General features: G+C 45.9%; 1 protein-coding gene and 1 non-coding gene across 3 annotated transcripts in view; both read left to right on the top strand.

Annotated features, from left to right (window-relative positions):
• Positions 1–18,958, top strand: part of LOC106563218 (leucine-rich repeat transmembrane neuronal protein 4) — a 159,675-nt gene that overhangs the window by 40,753 nt on the left and 99,964 nt on the right. The window lies entirely within an intron of this gene.
• trnaa-cgc (transfer RNA alanine (anticodon CGC)) lies at positions 5,278–5,351 on the top strand. The gene has a single exon. It is a non-coding gene; the product is annotated as a tRNA-Ala (tRNA).

Raw genomic sequence — 18,958 nt, forward strand, 5'->3', positions numbered from 1 at the left:
ATGAATCCTAACTCACGGTGTGTTTCATAGGCAAAGTGTTGAAAGTGATTCCACAAATCAGATTTCCACTTCCTGTTAGGATTTGTCTCAGGGTTTTGACAGCCATATGAGTTCTGTTATACTCACAGACATCATTCAAACAGTTTTAGAAACTTCAGAGTGTTTTCTATCCAAATCTACTAATTATATGCATATTCTCGTTTCTGGGTAAGAGTAGTAACCAGTTTAAATCGGGTATGTTTATTTATCCGGCCGTGAAAATACTGCCCCCTATCCCCAACAAGTTTAAACTCAGTTTTTCACAATTCCTGACATTTAATCCTAGTAAATTTTAATCCTGTCACTTAGGTTGGCATTTTAATGACTCCAGCCTAAGTGTATGTAAACTTCCGACTTCAACTGTAGCTACAAGGGTAAGCCATGGAAAACATTTAACTACAGAAATGTAGTCGTGGCAATATATACATTTTGACAAGAGGTATTCTGCCGGATATTATTTCATCTACTGAGGTCAGATTGAATTGATTTGAGCGTTCTGTTAAAGTTTCTGGCTATTGTTCTATCTAAGGAAGGAAATATATAGAGATGTTGTCACGCCCTGATCTGTTTCACCTGTCCTTGTGCTCGTCTCCACCCCCCTCCAGGTGTCGCCCCTTTTTCCAATTATCCCCTGTATATGTATACCTGTGTTCTGTCTGTTTGTTGCTAGTTCGTCTTGTTCGTTTAAGCTAACCAGCGTTTTTCCTGTCAGCTCCTATCATTTCCCAGCCTCTCTTTCCTCGTCCTCCTGGTTTTGACCTTTGCCTGTCCTGACCCTGCACCCGCCCACCTGACCTCTCTGCATGATCCTGAGCCTGTCTGCCTTCCTCTACCTTTGCTCCACCCCTGGACTACTGAACTCTACCTGCCCCTGACCCTAAGTCCGCCTGCCGTCCTGTACCATTGCCTTACCCTGGATTTTCGACCCCTGCCTGCCTTGACCTGTCTTTGCCTGCCAGGTTGCTACAATAAAAATTGTTACTTCGACAGTCTGCATCTGGGTCTTACCTTGATCCCTGATAGTACTAACTGGCTATAACTGTCCCAGCAGACTTGGACCAGCTCTGCTACACCATCTCCTCTTCCAGCCCTCTGTAACCCGGCTGGTTGCAGCGCAGTCACCACGGTTTCCCGGGAACCCCGCTTACCTCCCCTGGAGCGCTATGATGGGGATTCCAGAACCTGCCGGGCCTTTCTCTCCCAGTTCTCCCTCGTTTTCGAGCTGCAGCCTTCTTCATTCCCCTCGGACCGGTCAAAGATAGCGTATATTATTACGCTGATGTCCGGGAGGACATTCGCCTCGGCCACGGCGGTGTGGGAGCAACAATCCGCCATCTACCTCAGTCTGGAGGTATTGGGATTATCTTGGCTCCAGCGACATGATCCCTCCATTGACTGGGCTACTGGTACCATCATGGGCTGGACCCCATCCTGCCACACTCATTGCCTGAAGTCAGCTCTGCTTGCCCCGGGACGTCTTCCTGGGGGCTTGGAAATTGCCCCCGGACCTCTCTGCCAGCTCCGCAGAGTACCAGGACCTCCGGGAGGGGTTCAGTAAAGCCCGGGCCACTTCGCTTCTGTAGCACTGATCGGTATCCAAGAAGGTCAAGTCTGAGGCACTGGCACGTTGCTATAGGGCCGCGGCTACACCCCCGGAAGCCGAGACCTGTCCCCCCCGCTCCAAGATCATTAGCACCTCTGCTGTTCGTCCTCTGTTGCCCTGTACCCTCTGTATTTTTCCTACCTTTTCTATGTCTAGAGTCAAGACCATGTCTGACTGCCCCTTGTCTTCTGTTTCTAGGCCCATCCCTCCCCCCCGTGTCATCGATGTCCAGTCAGCGTACACGGTGAGATGCCTCCTGAGGGTTCGACCACGGGGCAGGGGTTTCCAGTACCTGGTTGACTGGGAGGGTTATGGCCCGGAGGAGAGGTGCTGGGTTCCCGCTAAAGACATCTTGGACCCGGCCCTCATCGCCGACTTCCACCGCAGGCACCCCAGTCAACCAGGTATCCGCCCAGGTGGAATGCCAGGTGGCGTCCCTAGGGGGGGGGTACTGTCACGCCCTGATCTGTTTCACCTGTCCACCCGCCTCCAGGTGTCGCCCCTCTTCCCAATTATCCCCTGTGTATTTATACCTGTGTTCTCTGTCTGTTTGTTGCCAGTTCGTCTTGTTCGTTCAAGCTAACCAACGTTTTTCCTGTCAGCTCGTATCGTTTCCCAGCCTCTCTTTCCTCGTCCTCCTGGTTTTGACCTTTGCCTGTCCTGACCCTGCACCCGCCCGCCTGACCTCTCTGCCTGACCCTGAGCCTGTCTGCCGTCCTGTACCTTTGCTCCACCCCTGGATTACTGAACTCTGCCTGTCCCTGACCCTGAGTCCGCCTGCCATCCTGTACCTTTGCCTTACCCTGGATTTTCAACCCCTGCCTGCCTTGACCTGTCTTTGCCTGCCCGGTTGCTACAATAAACATTGTTACTTCGACAGTCTGCATCTGGGTCTTACCTTGATCCCTGATATATGTAGTCCTCCATCGGGGTCTTGCGAGGCAGTAGGGCTGATTTGAAATTAGTACTGTATTCACATCTCTTTGTGAATGGCTGTATTAATAATTTCAAGTAATAGTGGACCTAATTGATTCCAAAATGTTAAATAGGCCTAGAAGAATACCTCACATCCAGGTGATTTGCCTTTATTCATGCTATCCAATGCTCTTTTGAGTTCATTGAGAGAGATTTGGAAAGGACTTAGTCTGGCTTGGTGTAGATTTACAATCAGAGGTGTATAGTTCTTTATAGAAGTGGGAAAATCTTTGATTGATTAATTTGGTGTCTGATAACTCCCGTTTCAGATTCCATAGCTGCTTTTTCTGCTAATTGACAATTACTGCATAGCTTGTTGGCCAGTAAACGACTGGGACGATTACCATGGAAGTAATGGTTAAGTGTTACTCGATGGATGGCAAATTCTGCTCTCTGTCTTATCAATAAATTAAGTTCTGTCTTGACTTTGGAAAGAGCAATAGCTACCTAGTCTGAAAAGAGTGTTTGTTGAGAACACTCTAACACAGTTAACAACAATTCTTTAACTGTGAGAACTCTCTACTTTTTATTTACTTGTTCATTCATTTTTTCTTTATCTTCTACATTTTCGCACTCTTGATCTCTTTCTTTCTCTCTTGTTCTCTCTCTCTCTTGTTCTCTCACCCCCTCTGTTCACTCACCTATTTACTTTTTGATGACTTGCATCTTACTTTGTACTGTCTCTTACTGTATTGTTCAATCTCCTCTCGCTCCTCTTGCTCCCTTCTCTAAAACTCATGAACTCAATATGTTTGTCCCTGTTCTTGCATGTTCCTTGTATTGTGTTGTTAGGTTGGATAAAGCTCCCAGCCACTCTTCCTCTGCTCTGGTGAACAAATCCATTTCTTCTGTGTGATTCTGTCTGCACTCCCTTTCCCTCTTCCCAATCCTCTCCCTCTCCCCAATCCTCTCCTCTCCCTCTCAGTCCGTGCTTGGTATGATTTGCATGGCCTACTTTCTGTTCTGTGTGGGGTTCGGTTAATACCCCCATCGAGGGGCTCCTGAGCAGTAAACACTTTACTTGCCATGAGTGCCAGCGGGCCCTCCCCAATGAAATGATACAGTTAAGGCCCACTTGGCCTGTGCCCTCCGCATCCTCAGGAGCCAAAATCCTCCCACCCGTTTCTCTCAGAGCCAATCACACATCTGTGTGTCCAGATAATGCTGGGCTCTAGCCCTTTAAGCCAATCAATCACCAGTGTGAGCCCATAGTAAATTCACCACAGACAATCATGTGTAGTACCTTTAGGTTTGTCCTCAATATCATAGATCGTCTTTCTCACACAAACAAACTATTGGTCAGCTATTTCACTCTTCTTTCCACATATTGCATTGAAACACTTATAGCTGAGAGTACAGTGCACTATTGAATTTCTGAGAAGTTTGTTGTGTCAGTCTTCCATCATCTCGCCATACACACTATATTTAGGTAGGAGTTGTGTGCATGCATGTGTGCTCATCAAGAACAAAGAATGTCGGAAAGTTAATCTCCCTCTATGTAGCATTTTGCAAGGCATTCTGGGACAGGAGTTCCCCATGAGGGAACGACTGCCCTACAAACAACTTCTCCGAGTTTTGTGTCTGATTTTATTTGAGGGAGCAGAAGAGAGACAGAACATGGCTAACCTAGATAGGGGAGGAGATTCACATAATGAAACCCCCCCGCCCCCCCAAAAAATAAAATAATGGAGAAGTCGAGAGAGATGAAGTAGGGAGAGATGGGGATGTCTAGTTAACGGGAGACTGACAAAGGAAGAGAAGAGACAGTTCTTGTTTCACCTGTCAATGGTGCCGGAGTGCCTGTCACAACAAGGGCAATTTCACCATGACCCAGGTGTTGCCATGGCAACACAGAGTCCTTCCCCTTTCGTTTTGTCGTTACTATAGGGACCCTCGCTGTTACTGCCCCTCGCTGAACTAACTCAAGTGAAAAGTGGAATACGGCCTTGTTCTCCCTGTGCTGAGAGGGCCTTGTTTTATACACCTTTTCAGCCCTCTCATTCCCCCTTCAGATCTTTCTTTTTTTGGTTTGCGTTTTATCTTTGTCTAATCAAACCGCTCCTCTTGATTGCCATGTGACTTTATCCCACATCAAATGATGCCGGAGGGAGTCAATTTTTAATCAGGCGAGCCTCGCCCATCTAATGTCATGTGTTTCATCCTGACCAAAGTCAAACAATCAAGTCATCATCTCTGAAAGCCTACACTCTTCGAAAAAAAGGGTTCTTCGGCTGTCCCCATAGGATAACCCTTTTTGGTTCCACGTAGAACCCTTTTCGGTTCCATGTAGAACTCTCTGTGGAAAGAGCTCTATATGGAACTCAAAAGAGCTCTACCTGGAACCAAAAATGGTTCTTCAAAGGGTTCTCCTATGGGGACAGCCGAAGAACCCTTAAAGGACATTTTTTTCTAGGAGTGTAGGCTTTGCTAGCCGCCCACTAAGCCAGAAGAAGGATTGCAGATCAAAAAGAACAAAGAGTTCACAAGTTTAGATCCCAAGGTGACTGTATCCTTGAGCAGGGTGCTTATCCTGGATCTCCTTAGTGATACTCTTTATCTATAGACATTGATGGATACTGTGTGAAAATATAAAATACCTATCTATATTGTATCGTCCTATGAGGATGTATAGGTTATTGTCTAGTGGAAGACATTATATGGTCCTGTGTGGCTCAGTTGGTAGAGCATGGTGTTCGCAATGCCAGGGTTGTGGGTTCGATTCCCACGGGGGACGAGTATGGAGAAAAAATGTATGAAATGTATGCATTCACTACTGTAAGTCGCTCTGGATAAGAGCGTCTACTAAAATGTAAATGTATTATATATGCAGTGTAATAAACACACAAATGTTGCCATATCATTATAGGATACTTGAACCTACCAATGGTGATGCAGGTTCAACTGTTCTGCCTGCGGCTATGGAACCCTGACCTGTTCACCGGACGTGCTACCTGTCCCAGACCTGCTGTTTTTCAACTCTCTAGAGACAGCAGGAGCGGTAGAGATACTCTCAATGATCGGCTATGAAAAGCCAACTGACATTTACTCCTGAGGTGCTGACCTGTTGCACCCTCGACAACTACTGTGATTATTATTATTTGACCATGTTGGTCATTTATGAACATTTGAACATCTTGGCCATGTTATTTTATAATCTCCACCCGGCACAGCCAGAAGAGGACTGGCCACCCCTCCTAGCCTGGTTCCTCTCGGTTTCTTCCTAGGTTTTGGCCTTTCTAGGGCGTTTTTCCTAGCCACCGTGCTTCTATACCTGCATTACTTGCTGTTTGGGGTTTTAGGCTGGGTTTCTGTACAGCACTTTAAGATATCAGGTGATGTAAGAGGGGCTATATAAATACATTTGATTTGATTTAATTTAATGATTATTTGGCAAGATAAATGTTTTGGCCATCAACACATTGACCAAATCCCTTAAATCAGAGAGGTAGTTTGAAAAGTTACATATTATACTGAAGAAAAGTATAGAGCACTTCTAAGCAGTGAGATGGTGAGCCACTCTCTCCCATGCATGCAGAGAGGTCTCCTGCGGACTGATCTGTAGGCAGGTCATTGATGTGCTATTCGATCTGTCCAGCGTCTATGTGACCGTTTCTTCATTATTAGAGCAGCAGGTGGGCCACACTCTGGGCTGACTCTGGGCTGACTATCTGACTGTCCAATGTTCTCCAGACAACTGAGTCATTGTCACACACAGAAGGTGTTGGCTTCAAATTGCACTTAGGTAACCTGACCTGCATAGAACGTGAATGATCTGCTCCTATCTGATTTTGTGTGTTGACTTTATCTCTGTAGCATTGGCCCCTAAGTGTCTTAGATGCACCATTTATTTTTATTTTTTATTTACTCTATTTTACAATGACGACCTGGTCACTACCAGGGGAGTTTCTCATCATCATGAATTGAAGCCCTTTAGTTATAACATGGGCCTATTAAATGCCAATGTGTCCATGTTAGTTTCATGTGTTATGTTACATGGTGTGGTGAACCTCATAGAAAACACAAGATGCAACTTCGGGCTTCAGAATGAGTGTCAGGGGTGAAACATGAGTCTAAATTAGTCACTCTGGAGGGAACATTAGCGCTAGCGAGTCCCTCAGTTCAGTATGATGGAAGCGCATTGAAAAGTGTGCATTGATTTTCCCATCATGTGAAGAGTTTCAGCACCGCCAAAGTCCTCCCCAGTCATCCCCAATTAGCTTTCAGCCCGGGGAGCTCTGTCCATCCCCATCTGCTCATCTGCCTATCAGTGGCTTCACTCCACTAAAAAAGGGGAGCGAGTGAGGGAGGGAGGGAAGAGAGGGAGGGAGTGAGGGATAAGTCTCAGTTTGACTCTATGGACGAGGGGCTTGGCAGAGCAGGGTCAGGCAAAAGCCAGTAAGGGGGTTTTGGAAGCGGATGCCCTCCCTCTGGGAGAGAGGGGAATTTGGATGATAGAGCGAGGAACCAATCCCACTCCCTCTCCCTGCAACCGTTTATCAATGAAAACACAGGACTCTGTTTCCATACCCACTCTGCCAAGTTGGGATGCAGTTTACATTTTTCCTCTAGCAGCAAGACCTTCTGAGTGTCTCTGTGTGTTTGTATTTCTGTCCGTTGGGCTGTGCTGTCACCACAGTGCCCTGGAGGTGCAGGATCCCAATCCAGATCAGGGTCTGCACTGAGGGGAACCATCCTAGTCCTCCAGAATCCCAGAAGGCCTTGGCGTCTCGACCATTCAGAGCCAGATGGACTGTGTGTATGATCGCTGTGTCTTCTTCCCAGTCTCTTCTCCCTGCCATTTCCCCTCTATATGAGATATGATGTACTTGGCCTATGTTTTTGGATAGAGGAGATAGGCCCCTCTCAATAATAGAAAAAGTTTAATCTTACCCTGTATGAATGTAGCCCCTCTCCAACTCAAATAGCCCAGAAATGCCACTGTTGTCAACTGGGAAAAACAGAAGGAGAAATCCATAGTCAGTAGATAAAGAACACATTATATTTGACAACCAGTGTGCTCCTTCTGAGGGTCGCTTCCACTCTTTTTTCCATTCTTTACTTTGTAATTGAATTTCTATGGAATAGCTGTTATATGCCATCCCCAGCGAGTGGTGTCATCCATCGGTAGTAGTGGCCCCGTGCTTCAGAGGAGGAAGCTGAGTCCATGAATGGATGAATGCGTGTATATGCTGTCATGGCTGCTTTGTTGTCCTCCCTCCCTCCGTCTCATGTTGGTATTCATCTGTCAGGCTCCATCCTGATGGGTGGTGTAATTACTAAGCCACAGGGAAGCCAGGGAGGTTTGCACGGGTTAGAGGGCCTGCTGGGTGATGCAAACTAGTGGTGAGGCAGAGAAGTACACTAACCTAATGCTCTTGCTACTCTCAGTACAAAAAGCACATCAGACAACTGACACATGCATATAAAGACAAGGCATGTGCACGGACACATGCATTGATGCATCAACACAGGTACACATGCTTTGACAGTGACATCAGCACACACACACACACACACACACACACACACACACACACACACACAACACCAATACTAGGAAATATATATTCATATATATTCACCCACACGCAGCGGGGACTTACACACACTCTGTCAATATGGACCTGTCCGCAACTGCACACAAACACATAAAGTCACCATGGGCCATGCTCAGAGCCTATTCATTTCCCACATCCTTTTATGATTTGTGCTTTTTATTTTGCAGCACTGTTTTATATGAGGGCAGTAGGAGCTGCATCCACACAGCCCAGCCATCCCTGAGCACTGCAGGGACTTCACCCACAGTGCTTTAGCTCTCACAAGAGGGATGAGTTCTGTGATGAAATGGCCCACCACTCACATTCCTTATGGAACACAACCCATCGAGACGGGTTTACCCACAAAGATCTAATCCACTGGAGAGAGGGAGAGAGGGAGAAAGGAAGCGAGAGAGAGAGATCTGACTTCAGAGTCTGGAAAGGCTGTTTTGATGTTGTCGGCATAATGCGTTGATAATGAAGGGGGCTGTGCTTTTACTGGTTTGTTCTCCGTGTCGTTCTCATTCAAACACCCACACGCAAAGCCGCACACCACCCCCAACTGTTGGATTTTCAAGTCCAAACAACGATAGGTCTCTACCCCCCAGGAAAAAATTACTTTTGAGAGAACCAATCACTGCATCGTCGCAATTTCTGAGCGAATACTGCATTTACAGTGGCCTCCTGTCCAGACCAGTGTGTGACAGCTCTCCCTGCGATGTAAGTAGGGTCAGCCAGGCTAGATGATAGGGGGAACAGAGAGTGAAAGATACATTCAGAGACAGTGAAAGGGATCTCCATTTGTGTGTGTGTGTGTGTGTGTGTGTGTGTGTGTGTGTGTGTTTTACAGGTCTGTGTAGGTCTGTGTATATCTAGATCACCCAACTTGCAGGTATAGCATCTGGCCCCAGGGAGGAGGATTATGTGGCCTGGCAGTGCAATGGAGTGTGCTGTATATGTGTAGTGTTGTGCTGTGTGTGAGGTTTGCCTGGCAGTTAACTAACTTGTTGCAATGAGAAAAAGTGAGAACAAACATCAATAACACCAGTTGCAGTAGTGGTCAACTGCCTTCTGCTTGTACATATAACCCCAGCAGTGGTCCCTGTGGAGATATGGAGGCTGCATTCATGTGCATGTGACTGGAGGGCCATAATGACCACCGACGACCATTAGATTAGCGAGGTATAAGGTGAGCTGTGGTGAGCTGTGGTGAGCTGTGGTGAGCTGTGGTGAGCTGTGGGCTCCCAGTTTTGTGGAGGTGTACACTGCCCAGCTTTGACAGGCTCAAACCTGATGTTCGTCTAATGAGCCCCCTGGTAAATCTTGTTGCTGTATTGCTGCTTCCCCCCTCTTCACCTCCACGTCTGTTGGAGATAGGAGTATGGATGCTGCGGAAAACACCCCAGCATATTCAACCAGGACCAGTCAATAACCTGCATGGGAAGTCTCACAAATCTAGATTTCACAAATCCTCAATCCACTCCTTCGTCTTTGGTACTTAGCTCCTTCCCCAGTACACAGGTGTGGTCCAACATGATAACCTAGACTGCCATTCAATCCTCAGGGATGTGAAGAGCTAGAAACATTTCACTTTGGAATACAGCTAACGCTGTATTTTATCAAAGAGGCATGTAAGGTAACTTGAGTCGGAAAATGCTGCAGTTTCTGGCAGTTTATTTATTTTAAACACATACTGCACTGTAATTGCAGATGAGACAGTCTTGGGTCTACCTGTAGTTTCAGACAAACAACAATCCAGCAATTATACCCCTGGCCTCTCTTACTATTTATCTTTCCATATCGCTCTCTCACTTTCTCTCTCTCAGCATCGTCTGAAATCCTGTTTATTTCAAGCAGCCTCCTCCCTCTCCCCTTCCTCCCACTCTCCTCCACACTTTACTTCTTCCTCCTCCTCCCCTACCTGTCGTTATGCTTGGAGAGGTTTACTGTGCCACCTTGGCACGGCGGGGCCCGCCTCGGAAGAGCTCTTATTCCCCCAGTGCTAGCTCTGTCTCTGTTTGACTGGAGGGAGATCCACTAAGCCCCTCTCCTGGGGAAAGGGTGCTCAGAAGCAGAGAGAGACCGAAGACTGTGGAAATGAGCTTCACTGGTCCTCTATCCCTCTCTCTCTCTATTTTCTACCCCCCCCCCTTGTTTCTCTTCCCTTTTCTTCCTCTCTAAGCTGGTTTAGATTCCATCACGGCTAAGCTGAACAAATCCGCCAATATTTCCCAGAAAATTGCCTAGTGGAAGTAGGGGCCGCGAATCAGCTTCTTATTTAAAAAAGGATGTCGTAGAAGGAGAGGAGGAGACTATTATAGAACATGAAGTTAAAATGGTGTATTAATGTGTTTGTTTACCTTTATTTACATGGAGTGTTTCTCACCCAGCCCAGATCTGTAGGACTTGTGGTCCTGTGTGCTTCACAGGGGAGCTATAGTGTGTGTGTGTGTGTGTGTGTGTGTGTGTGTGTGTGTGTGGACCAAAAGCCTTAGCGTTATCATTTTACTTACCTAAAGCAGACTTTTGTTTGTTTATCCTCTCTTAATTACAATTCGTGTTGTGTAAAGTTGAAAGTAAAATGGGTTTCATCATTTTAAACACACTTTATCCTTTGGATTCTTCTATCGATCAGTAATCTCAGCCGAAACAAACTTCTTATCTCTGAGCCTGCTTCTTTGTGGCCAGGTCTTGAGTGTCCTTTATGGTTCTTCACGGTCCTGCATGGTGGATCAGGCAAGCGATGGGCCAGTTAGTTGGGCTCAGCTGGTGGTCCTCTCCCAACCCTCTCTCTAAAGTGGCCGAACAGAGGACAGGCTGAGGCAGGGACGTCTGCAGCACAGCCGGAGAAAATGAATGAAAGGGCGACCAAATCGAATTTAACAGAGCTGACTGTGAATCAGCCGAGCTGTGGGCTGTGGAGGGCTGTGGGCTGGCCAGGAACCACCAGGCATCAGACCCTGGCCCTAGACATGCTGCCACAGTGCCACTCCATTTCAGATTGGTCACACTTGCTTGAACCCAGCGGGGCTCCTATGGCACTTTCTTTATTTTTCATTGACTCTCTATATGATTGACAGGTATCTGCATTGATTGATGCTTTGCCTCAGACCCTCTTGGCAGGGTGGAGAGAGGGGAGGGCGGGGGCTAATTGACTGTCCTCCAGCTGGTCGATGTATGGCTGCATTCAGAAGAAACTGCAGACCAGGGGGCATCCAACGACCAACGCCATGTTTCCCCGCAGCCGCAGCCGCAAATGACAAATTCATTGTTTCACTAGAGACCAATGAATTACAGCAGTCTATTATCACTTTGTCTGTTTCAATAACATACATGTGGATATGTAGAGGTGAGTCATCGTTGTCCAGGGTTTGGGGATTTTTCCTAGCCGTTATAGATATCGTTGTTATGCCGCTCCAGAGACAGAAATATGAATTAGACAGAGCCAGGGGGTCTACTAAATAAGGCATTTGGGCGGTTGAATTATTGAACAAACAGAGATGTATACCTGCAGCGAAATAGCAGTTCCTTATGGTCTTTCTGAGCAAAGCGGCAGAGGCAGCCATGTATTAAATGACGTGTTCCAATACAGTGCTCCAGCCTCCCCACTGCACTGAAGTGTTAGATTTTTCTGAACAAACCTGTGATTTGTAAATAATGTATATGACTTAGCTAGCTACCTAAAATATAAGCCGGTTCCCCAAAATGAAAAGCCCGACTCTGCCAGCTCCAACAGATAGACTGTAGGCCAGTTCCACATCAACTCATGGAGGGGGAAGAACATGTACTGTAATGTATGATTTAATGGTCGTATATAAACATGGAGGCACACGCTCAGTTATTTAACTATGGGTGCAACCTAAAGTACACATACCTTTTCTATCATGCACACATACAGGCTACTTTACCATTCACAATTCATTTACCATTTTATGGACTTATGTACAAAGTTACATTTGAAATACACTGCTCAAAAAAATAAAGGGAACACTTAAACAACACAATGTAACTCCAAGTCAATCACACTTCTGTGAAATCAAACTGTCCACTTAGGAAGCAACACTGATTGACAATAAATTTCACATGCTGTTGTGCAAATGGAATAGACAACAGGTGGAAATTATAGGCAATTAGCAAGACACCCCCAATAAAGGAGTGGTTCTGCAGGTGGGGACCACAGACCACTTCTCAGTTCCTATGCTTCCTGGCTGATGTTTTGGTCACTTTTGAATGCTGGCGGTGCTTTCACTCTAGTGGTAGCATGAGACGGAGTCTACAACCCACACAAGTGGCTCAGGTAGTGCAGCTCATCCAGGATGGCACATCAATGCGAGCTGTGGCAAGAAGGTTTGCTGTGTCTGTCAGCGTAGTGTCCAGAGCATGGAGGCGCTACCAGGAGACAGGCCAGTACATCAGGAGACGTGGAGGAGGCCGTAGGAGGGCAACAACCCAGCAGCAGGACCGCTACCTCCGCCTTTGTGCAAGGAGGAGCAGGAGGAGCACTGCCAGAGCCCTGCAAAATGACCTCCAGCAGGCCACAAATTTGCATGTGTCTGCTCAAACGGTCAGAAACAGACTCCATGAGGGTGGTATGAGGGCCCGACGTCCACAGGTGGGGGTTGTGCTTACAGCCCAACACCGTGCAGGACGTTTGGCATTTGCCAGAGAACACCAAGATTGGCAAATTCGCCACTGGCGCCCTGTGCTCTTCACAGATGAAAGCAGGTTCACACTGAGCACATGTGACAGACGTGACAGAGACAGGAGACGCCGTGGAGAACGTTCTGCTGCCTGCAACATCCTCCAGCATGACCGGTTTGGCGGTGGGTCAGTCATGGTGTGGGGTGGCATTTCTTTGGGGGGCCGCACAGCCCTCCATGTGCTCGCCAGAGGTAGCCTGACTGCCATTAGGTACCGAGATGAGATCCTCAGACCCCTTGTGAGACCATATGCTGGTGCGGTTGGCCAGGTCTAGGAGGAGAACCCTCAGGAGACCATCCGCCACCTCATCAGGAGCATGCCCAGGCGTTGTAGGGAGGTCATACAGGCACGTGGAGGCCACACACACTACTGAGCCCCATTTTGACTTGTTTTAAGGACATTACATCAAAGTTGGATCAGCCTGTAGTGTGGTTTTCCACTTTAATTTTGAGTGTGACTCCAAATCCAGACCTCCATGGGTTGATAAATTGGATTTCCATTGATTATTTTTGTGTGATTTTGTTGTCAGCACATTCAACTATGTAAAGAAAAAAGTATTTAATAAGATTATTTCTTTCATTCAGATCTAGGATGTGTTGTTTAAGTGTTCCCTTTATTTTTTTGAGCAGTATATAATAGCTTCATTAAAAAGTTGAAAAGGGAATATGGTAATATGATTGATCCGTTTTTCGCGTTGAACCTGTTAGCTAACACTTTCCTTTTTGAGTGAAGCAAATCAACACACCAAGAAAAGATAGGAAAACTAGTATTAGGTAACGTAAGCAAAAGCTTGGTGCTCCTTTGCCACACTAACTTGACATTACAAAGACCAAAGCATACATTGTCTGATTCACATCCAAATAGAAACCACTACTTATGACAATAAACACCTATTGTTTTTATCATTCTCTTTGACGTTTTTCCTACTGCTCAAACATGATTTAGCTGTTGCCATGAAAGGTTATGTGATGAAGCAAAGGACTGATGAACAATAAAAAAGGTTCTTATCAGCCGTTATGCGTTTCACTTGTCATTGTAATTATCAACTCAAGAGTGGCAGGGCCTTTACTGTAGGCTACAGAGAGACCTCTTTGAATACGGGAAAGTGGCCAGCGTGGAATTTGGATTGGCTATTAATACATTTTCCACTTCAGTAGGTGCGTGTGTGTGGAGGTGCTCATGTGTGTAGAAGGTTAGGTTTGATGGAGAAGGGTAGGTTTGGGTGGTTACCCTAGACTCAAGAAATCTAGAGTCACGTAAATATATATATAAATATACTGCTCAAAAAAATAAAGGGAACACTTAAACAACACATTCTAGATCTTTATGAAAGAAATAATCTTATTAAATACTTTTTTCTTTACATAGTTGAATGTGCTGACAAAATCACACAAAAATAATCAATGGAAATCCAATTTATCAACCCATGGAGGTCTGGATTTGGAGTCACACTCAAAATTAAAGTGGAAAACCACACTACAGGCTGATCCAACTTTGATGTAATGTCCTTAATACAAGTCAAAATGAGGCTCAGTAATGTGTGTGGCCTCCACGTGCCTGTATGACCTCCCTACAACGCCTGGGCATGCTCCTGATGAGGTGGCGGATGGTCTCCTGAGGGATCTCCTCCTGGACTAAAGCATCCGCCAACTCCTGGACAGTCTGTGGTGCAACGTGACGTTGGTGGATGGAGCGATACATGATGTCCCAGATGTGCTCAATTGGATTCAGGTCTGGGGAACGGGCGGGCCAGTCCATAGCATCAATGCCTTCCTCTTGCAGGAACTGCTGACACACTCCAGCCACATGAGGTCTAGCATTGTCTTGCATTAGGAGGAACCCAGGGCCAACCGCACCAGCATATGGTCTCACAAGGGGTCTGAGGATCTCAACTTGGTACCTAATGGCAGTCAGGCTACCTCTGGCGAGCACATGGAGGGCTGTGCGGCCCCCCAAAGAAATGCCACCCCACACCATGACTGACCCACTGCCAAACCGGTCATGCTGGAGGATGTTGCAGGCAGCAGAACGTTCTCCACGGCGTCTCCAGACTGTCACGTCTGTCACATGTGCTCAGTGTGAACCTGTGAAGAGCACAGGGTGCCAGTGGTGAATTTGCCAATCTTGGTGTTCTCTGGCAAATGCCAAACGTCCTGCGCGGTGTTGGGCTGTAAGCACAACCCCCACCTGTGGACGTCGGGCCCTCATACCACCCTCATGGAGTCTGTTTCTGACCGTTTGAGCAGACACATGCACATTTGTGGCCTGCTGGAGGTCATTTTGCAGGGCTCTGGCAGTGCTTCTCCTGCTTCTCCTTGCACAAAGGCGGAGGTAGCGGTCCTGCTGCTGGGTTGTTGCCCTCCTACGGCCTCCTCCACGTCTCCTGATGTACTGGCCTGTCTCCTGGTAGCGCCTCCATGCTCTGGACACTACGCTGACAGACACAGCAAACCTTCTTGCCACAACTCGCATTAATGTGTCATCCTGGATGAGCTGCACTACCTGAGCCACTTGTGTGGGTTGTAGACTCCGTCTCATGCTACCACTAGAGTGAAAGCACCGCCAGCATTCAAAAGTGACCAAAACATCAGCCAGGAAGCATAGGAACTGAGAAGTGGCCTGTGGTTACCACCTGCAAAACCACTCCTTTATTGGGGGTGTCTTGCTTATTGCCTATAATTTCCACCTGTTGTCTATTCCATTTGCACAACAGCATGTGAAATGTATTGTCAATCAGTGTTGCTTCCTAAGTGGACAGTTTGATTTCACAGAAGTGTGATTGACTTGGAGTTACATTGTGTTGTTTAAGTGTTCCCTTTATTTTTTTGAGCAGTGTAGATTAACATGTCTTGAATGCCATCTCTTTGACAGATTTAAAAATAACTTTACTGGGAAATCACACTTTGCAATAAACGACGTGGTATGCCCAGAAAAGAAGTCTATGTTGGAGCCATCTTGGAACCATCAAAAATACTATTGTAAATAATCCCTTACCTTTGATTATCTTTATCAGAAGGCACTTCTAGGTATCCCAGGTCCATAACAAATGTAGTTTTGTTCAAAAAAGTTAATAATTTATGTCCCAATAGTGTTAGCGCGCTCTGAAGGCTAGTGAAAATGTACCGTGTGCGTCTGACTTGTCGTCAGGAATGAGCAAAAAAAATATATTTAAGTTCGTTCAAACATGTCAAACGTTGTATAACATAAATCTTTAGGGGCTTTTTCAACCAGGGCTTCAATAATATTCCATTGGGACGGTTGTATTGTCTTTCAAAACGTTTCGAAAAGGGAGAGTACCCATGGGCGCCGACGTCACAATGGTAATGGCCCATCCCCTGTGACCAAGGTAAACATCCTCTCTTTCAGTCAATTTTGATGGTAGGAGGCTCAAACCACTTTGTAAAGACTGGGGACATCTAGTGGAAGCCATAGGAAGTGCTAAATGAATCGCAAGCCCCTGTGTGTTTCAATGGCAAATGTTTGAAGTGATATCCACACATCAGATTTCAGTTTCCTGTCAGGATTTGTCTCAGGGTTTTGACTGCCATATGAGTTCTGTTATACTCACCGACACCATTCAAACAGTTTTAGAAACTTTAGGGTGTTTTCTATCCAAATCCAGAAATTATATGCATATTCTAGTTACTGGGCAGGAGTAGTAACCAGATTAAATCGGGTACGTTTTTTTATCCGTCTGTGCAAATACTGCCCCCTAGCCCTAACAGGTTTTAACATCGTTTTCATGCTCATCAAACTCTTCAGTGACCACTTGTGCCCTATGGATGGGGGCATAGCCATTGCAACCAAAATAATGGCCTGCCCAGCATTTTGTTACTTTTATTATTTTTATTTAACCTTTATTTCACTAGGCAAGTCAGTTAAGAACAAATTCTTATTTACAATGGCGGCCTACCAAAAGGCAAAAGGTCTCCTGCGGGGACCTGGGCCTGGGTTAAAAAAATTATAATAAATACAATATCAATAGAAGATAAAACACACATCACAACAAGAGAGACAACACTACATAAAGAGAGACCTAAGACAACAACATAGCAAGGCAGCAACACATGACAACACAGCATGGTAGCAACACAACATGACAACAACATGGTTGCAGCACAACATGGTAGCAGCACAAAACATGGTACAAACATTATTGGGCACAGACAACAGCACAAAGGGCAAGAAGGTAGAGACAACAATACAACACGCAAAGAAGCCACAACTGTCAGTAAGAGTGTCCATGAATGAGTCTTTGAATGAATAGATTGAGATAAAACTATCCAGTTTGAGTGTTTGTTGCAGCTCGTTCCAGTCGCTAGCTGCAGCAAACTGAAAAGAGGAGCGACTCAGGGATGTGTGTGCTTTGGGGACCTTGAACAGAATGTGACTAGCAGAATGGGTGTTGTATGTGGAGGATGAGGGATGCAGTAGATATCTCAGATAGGGGGGAGTGAGGCCAAAGAGGGTTTCATAAATAAGCATCGTGACCCTAAGCGTGATGGCATGTTAATTGCTTAATTAATTAACTCAAGAATCACACCTGTGTGGAAGCACCTGCTTTCAATATACTGTATACTGAACAAAAAAATATAGACACAACATGTAAAGTGTTTCATGAGCTGAAATAAAAGATCCCGGAAATGTTTCATATGCACAAAAAGCTTATTCCTCTCAAATATTGTTCTCAAATGTGGTTACATCCCTGTTAGTGAGCATTTCTCCTTTGTCAAGATAATCCATCCACCTGACAGGTGTGGCATATCAAGAAGCTTAATAAACAGCATGACCATTACACAGGTGCACCTTGTTCTGGGGACAATAAAAGCCACTCTAAATGTGCAGTTTAGTCACACAACACAATGCAACAGATGTCTCAAGTTTTGAGGGAGTGTGCAATTGGCATGCTGACTACAGAAATGTCAACCAGAGCTGTTGCCTGAGAATTGTATTTGAATTTCTCTACCATAAGTTTTAGCGAATTTGGCAGTACGTCCAACCGGCCTCACAACGGCAGACCCGGTGTATGGTGTCGTGTGGGTGAGCGGTTTACTGATGTCAACATTGTGAACAGAGTGCCCCATGGTGGCGGTGGGGTTATGGTATGGACAGGCATAAGCTACGGACAACAAACATAATTGCATTTTAAAAGTTAAAATTTGAATACACATGTATACTGTGGCGAGATCCTGAGGCCCATTGTCATTCATCCACCGCCATCACCTCATGTTTCAGCATGATTATGCACAGCCCCATGTCGCAAGGATCTGCACACAATTCCTGGAAGCTGAAAATGACCCAGTTCTTCCATGACCTGCATACTCACCAGACATGTCACCCATTGAGAATGTTTGGGATGCTCTGGATCGACGTGTACGACAACGTGTTCCAGTTCCTGCCAATATCCAGCAACTTCGCACAGCCATTGAAGAGGAGTGGGACAACATTCCACAGGCCACGATCAACAGCCTGATTAACTCTATTCGAAGTAGATATGTCGCGCTGCATGAGACAAATTGTGGTCACACCAGATACTGACTGGTTTTCTGATGCACACCTCTACCTTTTTTTTGAAGGTATCTGTGACAGATGTATTCCCAGTCATGTGAAATCTATAGATTTGGGCCTAATTTATTGATCTCAATTGACTGATTTCCTTATATGAACTGTAACAGTAAAATCTTTGAAATTGTTGCATTTTGCGATTATATTTTTTTCCAGTATGTAATGTGTACAAAACATTAAGAACACCTTCTTAATATTGAGGTGCACAACCCCCCCCCCCCTTTTGCCCTCAGAACAACCTCAATTTGGAGCATGGACTCTACAAGGTGTTGAAAGCATGCCACAGGGATGCTGGACCATGTTGACTCCAGTGCTTCCCACAGTTGTGTCAAGTTAGCTGGATGTGGACCATTTGGGTGGTGGACCATTCTTGATACATACGGGGAACTGTTGAGCATGAAAAACCCAGCAGCTTTGCAGTTTCTGACACAAACTGGCACCTTCTACCATACCCCGTTAAAGACACTTAAATATTTTGTCTTGTCCATTCACCCTCTGAATGGAACACATACACAATCCATGTCTCAAGGCTTAAAAA

The sequence above is a fragment of the Salmo salar genome, chromosome ssa11, assembly GCF_905237065.1.
Source record: "Salmo salar chromosome ssa11, Ssal_v3.1, whole genome shotgun sequence".
Taxonomy (NCBI): Eukaryota; Metazoa; Chordata; class Actinopteri; order Salmoniformes; family Salmonidae; genus Salmo; species Salmo salar.